At 57.5% G+C, this 5,644-nt stretch overlaps 1 non-coding gene across 1 annotated transcript; it reads right to left on the minus strand.

Moving 5' to 3' along the window:
• Positions 1 to 2,166: 2,166 nt before the first annotated feature.
• Positions 2,167 to 2,376, minus strand: LOC136165556 (small nucleolar RNA U3). Its single transcript, XR_010662579.1, has one exon. It is a non-coding gene; the product is annotated as a small nucleolar RNA U3 (small nucleolar RNA).
• Positions 2,377 to 5,644: the final 3,268 nt, after the last annotated feature.

The following is a 5,644-nucleotide window of genomic DNA, read 5'->3' on the forward strand; positions in this document are numbered from 1 at the left end:
CTTTCTTTCTCTGGTCTAAACCTCAGTAGCGCCGTCTGTGAAATGGGAAGCTGACGGGTGGAATCACACCACCACCGGCTCCGTGGGCTGAGTCGGGAGCAGTGCCAGGCTCTGTGCTCAGCACCTTCCAAGTGTTATTAGCGGATCATTCCTCTCGGTGGCAGCGGTCAGCCTGGGCTGAGATCCCAGCTTTCCTGCTTCCCGGCAGACTGGGTTTGGGCAAGGGAGTTTACCTCTCAGAATCTCCGTATCCAAAGCTGAAAACTGGATATAAGAACAGTATCTACTGTCGATTATTTGTGAAAAGGATGAGATAAAGCAGGTAAAGCAGTTGATCTGTACCTGACACAACCAGAGTGGGTGGGAAATGTTACTTCTTCCTATTGTGACTATAAACCACAACCCAGAGACTTTCCTGGTGGCTCAGTGGTAAAGGATCTGCCTGCCAATACAGGAGACATGGGTTCAATCTCTGATCCATGAAGATCCCACATGCCTTGGAGCAAGCAACGAAGCCTGTGCATCACAGCTAGTGAGCCTGCGCACCCTGGAGCCCGAAGGAGCTCCACAATAAGAAAAGCCACTGCAATGAGAAGTCCGTGCACCACAGCTAGAGAGTAGCCCCTGCTTTCTGCAACTAGACAAAAGCCCGCACAGCAACGAAGACCCAGCACAGCCAAAAATAGATTAATTTTTAAAAAGTCAATAAATAAATATTAAAAAAAATAAAATAGGGGACTTCTCTGGTGGTCCGGTGGCTAAGAGTCCATGCTCCCAATGCAGGGGACCCAGGTTTGATCCCTGGTCAGGGAAATAGATCCCACATACTGCAACTAAAACCCAGCACAGTCAAATAAATAAATAAAAATAAATATGAAAAATGAATAAATAAACACAATCTGGAAGGATCTGAATGGCCCACCCACCATAGTGCACCCCCATGCCCAGCACGGAGCTGGCATGTTTGAGGGCCCTGTCATTTTTTGTGATTGCATGCACCCTGGTCCAGTGATACCCATACCCACCCGGGCACAGCAGGCTTTGAGAGGGGGCACCGTTGTCCCTATCACACAGTTACGGGGGTAGAGCAGTGGGAATGCCCAGGTGCCCGACTCTGAACCCATCCTGAGGCCGGAAACTGGCCTGTGGGGAAGGGCAGGAGAGACAAGGGAACAGGGACAATCCCAGGGCTGAGACAGCCCAGAGGGTGACTGGGCCGTGGTTGGGTGGGATCTCAGGGTCTGGGAACGACCCCTCAGGATGCAGTGACCCGTGCTCTTCCCCTTTGTCCCCTCCCCCCTGCCCACCATGGGTCAGCTCCCTGGTCCCAGCCTAGACATCTGGAACTGGGACAGACAAAGGGCCGCGAGGAGGGACAATAACCTTCTGTCCATTTTCAGATGCCGGGCCGGGCCTGGCCAGGGCTGGGGGCCGGAGCCCCGGCAAGGCGGTGCCAGGCCCCCCGCGGGCAGCGGACAATGTTGGCAGTGATGGAGAGGAGGCATTTCAAAGCGTTTTGTTCCCGATGACCCCCTCCCCCCCAGTATCTCGCCCCAGCTCAGGGTGAGGCCCCAGCCCCACCCCCAGTCACCCAGGCCCCTGCTCTGGGCGGCTTGGGGACCGGCCACATTCTTGACCTCAGGGGAAAAGTTTAGACTCTCTGCGCCCTGGGCAACAATAACAGTGTCACAGACCTGATTTAGGAGCAGCGCTTACCATCACAAAGCGGCAGACAAAGAGCCTGGTCTGAGAATGCGCCGGGCCTCTGCGCCTACTCCTCCAACCTCTGTTCACTCCTCTCCCGGGCTCTGCCTGGGCAGGACTGGGTACCAGGGCCTGACCCTGGGCATAGAAAGCCAGAGCAGGACTCAGGAGTGAAGGAGAAGGGATGGGGGATCCAACTGGGAATGAGGGAGCCTGAGAGCTTTCCTGAGAGTCCCTCTCCTCTCTGGGCCTCAGTTTCTCTCTCCGTAACCAGGTGGCTAAACTATAAGGCTGAAAGCAAGAGGCTCTGATCCTGCAGACATGGGAGGTCTCTTTGATGATGATCATGAAAAGGATTTCTCACTTCATTCTGGGCGCTTCACAGAAGCCAGGCACTGAGATCACTGACTGACCCCTTGCTACCTTAAGTCACCACTTCTTTTTCTTTTTTAAATGATGGAGACCACGCAGCAGCATCCTCTGCCTGTTACTCTCCCAAAGGAAGAGAAGAATTATCAACAGCCAGTGGCAGTTGCAGAAACAACCCTCAGAGCAGGTTTCACACTCGAGAGAGAACGGTGAGCCTCTTCCTCGGGGTTTCTGGTGTTCGACAGGGTCAGAGAAACTTCTCTAGTAATGAACTATAGACGGGATTCCTGAAAGGAGAGTTTTTCATCCCCTTTGATCATTTAATCCTCACCAACCTCACAAAGCAGGTGTACCGTTAACCCTAGTTTGCAGTTGATAACTGAGGTTCAGAGAAGCTGAGTCGCTTGTCCAAGGCCACACAGCTTGGAGGTTACAGAGACGAGGCGAGGCTGGTTCCCCTCTGATTATAGATTCTACTGCGGAGGGAAGGAGAGAAGGGCAACGAGGCAGCTGGACCCTGCTGAGTCCTGGGTGGGAGGGTCTCTCCTCCCAGCCAGAAGGCTATGAATAAATAAATGTCTGATTACTCCCAGGGGGAATTCCACCCTTGGAGCAGGTGCCTTTAAAAACTAGATTGATTCTCGTCTGTGAGCAGAGGTTGGCCTGGCCAGACACCCAGATGCAGGGGATTGGACACAATGACCTCTAGTGGAGACCTCTGAGTAATTAGAGGCAGGATAAGGGAACATTTGAAGGCTTAGGATGCTGGAGCCAGCCTGTGAGTTCGAATCCCAGCTCTGACTTTTCCTAGCAATGTGTCCACAGACAAGTGACTTCCGCTTTCTGTGACTCTGTTTTCCAGTCAGCAAAACTACACCCACCTTCTAGGAGACCATTCAGGGAAGTACATGCAAGGCCTTGGAATGGCACCTGACTCAGTGAGGGCTGTCTGCTCCACAGGGCAGGACACCTTAAGGTGGGCACTTTGGGGACCCTGTGGCAGGCAGGCAGCTGTTGGCCTCGCTTTCCAGGGAGTGGTTGGGCTCTGATTACAGCATGAGGCACTATGGTTACCCCCTGAGCTCTAAGGGGGCCCTGTGCTCTGGGATCTGAGAGGCCGAGGCCAACCATGGCGTCCGAGGGGCCACCAGACGAGCCTGTGGCTCCTCTGATGCCTGGGCAGGGGCTCTTGGGCCCTGGGCACAGTGCCTGGAGAGAGGACGGAAAGCGAAGGACGCCCTGGGAGGTGCTCTCTGCAGTCTGCCCTCCCACTGCTGTCCCTGAAAAATCCAGAGGGACCAAACTGTGTGGGAAGGCACGGTCAGGGACCTGTGCACGGCATCCACACGGCATCCAGAGCACAAACGGTACTGCCCCTGGTGTCCTCAGGGGGCCTGGTGGGTTTGAGTTCCGACTCCGCCACCAGGGTGAGTTTCTATCCCTCTCTGAGCTCATCCCAAAGGTCGTTTAGGATCCAGAGTGTTCAGAGGAGACCATCCCAGGAGCCTCTGTGATTCCACAGGTCTAATCAAAAAGTTGGCAGACTCCAGCCCCTTCTGCCTCCCTTCATCCACGGACTTCGGCTCCAGCTCCTAATCACCCTCTGGCTCCTCTCACCAAACTATCAGTGCCACGCACACTCAGACAGAGGGCGAGACAGCCCGACAGAAACTGGCGCGGACTTCTGGGGATGCGTGGGGCTCCCGGGAGCCCCAACAAGGACAGCCTCCTGCTCCCTCACTGCCTGCTTGTGAGGCTGGAGGAACACTCACCTGTGGGGCAGAGAGTCTGTCTTGGGGTCCCCTCGGCCCGGGAGGCGGGTGGCGCTGCTGGAGCCGCTGTCTCTGGCACAAGGTGACTTCCCTACCCAGTTCCTGCTGCTGAGAAGGGCCGGTCAGGCAGGCCTTCAGGTGCCAGCCCGCCCTTCCTGGGCACAGATTTTCCTGGCATCTGCTGGGCAGGGAGGGCGCTGGCTGAGGGCTGGGCCATGGGACTGGGCAGGACTGAGGCAAAGGTGTTTCCTAGGGGGCTTGTCTGCAGTCCCTGAACCCACTCCTCCCTGGACACTGTGGGCTGGGGGTCCAGGACGCCTGGGCCCTTGGGAACCCGAGAGGGTGGTTGGAGGAAGGCTGAGAGGAGCCCCAGGCCTCTGCCCCATCCTGCCCCCTGCACCCCTCCATACCCCCGCCCCAGCCGGCCAGCAGGGCTCAGGCTGAGGTGTTTGTTTTTCCTGTCTTCACACTGACTCCATTCAGAGAGGACTTTCTCCACCCCCGGCCAGTGGCCAGGGAGCCAGGGCACCAGGGAGAGAGATCACTGCCCTGCTGTTTGCAACCCCCTCCTGCCATCTTCCCCTCAGGAATGGCAGCGTCCTCGAGGGCTTCCTGGTTTGGGGGGGTACTGCAGAACCTGGGGGGGACTGGGGCGGGGGGGGGGCCCACCCCAGAGAAGAGTAAAAGAGGGAAACCAAATGGAGACGAGGCGGTGGGGAAGAGGCTGTGATGTGAGGTCAGGAAAGGAGAGAAGAGGGACAGGGCTGTGTGAGGGCCTGGCAGGGAGCAGGGCTCCTCGCAGGAGGCCCGGGCAGCGTGGGTGGGGAGGGGGCACAGAGCCGGAGCGACGGGATAGGGGGATAGGGGACCGGCACCTTGACCGGCTGACGGCTGACGCAGGGCCGTATGCCTGGCTCTGGGCCCTCAAGGCTGGGAGCTCCCGACTCCCACCTGAAGAGTAGCCTCTTCCTCATCCCTCGGCCCAGGGCCCCAGGCGGGGGGTGGGGGGGTGCTGTGACCTGGTCTGGGGCCCCGGGGGAGGGAGGAGGGTGAAAAGTTTCCCCAAGTCAGAAGGCCACGGGGGATGCTTCTCAGGGGGGTCCCGCTCTTTGCTCCCTCTGACTGTCACGTTGGTACATAAAGGGGGTAGAAAGGTCAGATGCGGCCTTTCAGGCCCGTGGGAAAAACTCTTCCCATTTCCCTAATCCATATTTATTGGTGTGAGACACTGGGGTGGGAGGAAGCCCGCCGCCCCCACCCGTCGCCCCGGCCAGGCCAGGTTAGCACTAAGAACAGGCTCCATGTCACCCAAATCCTACTCTTTGTCTCCAGATTGGCTCCAGAGTCCTCCCCCTTCCCTCCTCCCCTTTGCTCCCCCCCACCACCACCCCCCCTTTGGGGTTGCCAAGCAACCGTGGAAGGGTAGCTGAGATATTTTCTTTATTACAAGCAAAAGCAAGACAGCATCATGGCCCCAGGAGGGGAGTAGGCTGGGGGCTGTGCTCTGGGGGGACCTCGCTACCTCGGTCTGCTCCTGGGCGTGGGCAGTGGGGAGACAGGGCCTCAGAGCCCAAGAGAAAGGGGAAGGTGGAAGCGAGTGGTGGTGACTAGGCAGACGGGTGCACAAATGGGGACCCAGTCCACAGAACGCTGGAGGAAGCGGCGGAGCCCAGTGGCCCAGGGCTGCTGGGCCACCTGCCACCCACCGACTGTGCGTCCTGGGCTAAGTCACTTCCCTTCTCTGGGCCTAATTCTACCCTTTGATAAAATGAGAATAATAACGTGTATTATCTCATTTA

Source organism: Muntiacus reevesi, chromosome 3, assembly GCF_963930625.1.
Source record: "Muntiacus reevesi chromosome 3, mMunRee1.1, whole genome shotgun sequence".
In the NCBI taxonomy this organism is placed as follows: domain Eukaryota; kingdom Metazoa; phylum Chordata; class Mammalia; order Artiodactyla; family Cervidae; genus Muntiacus; species Muntiacus reevesi.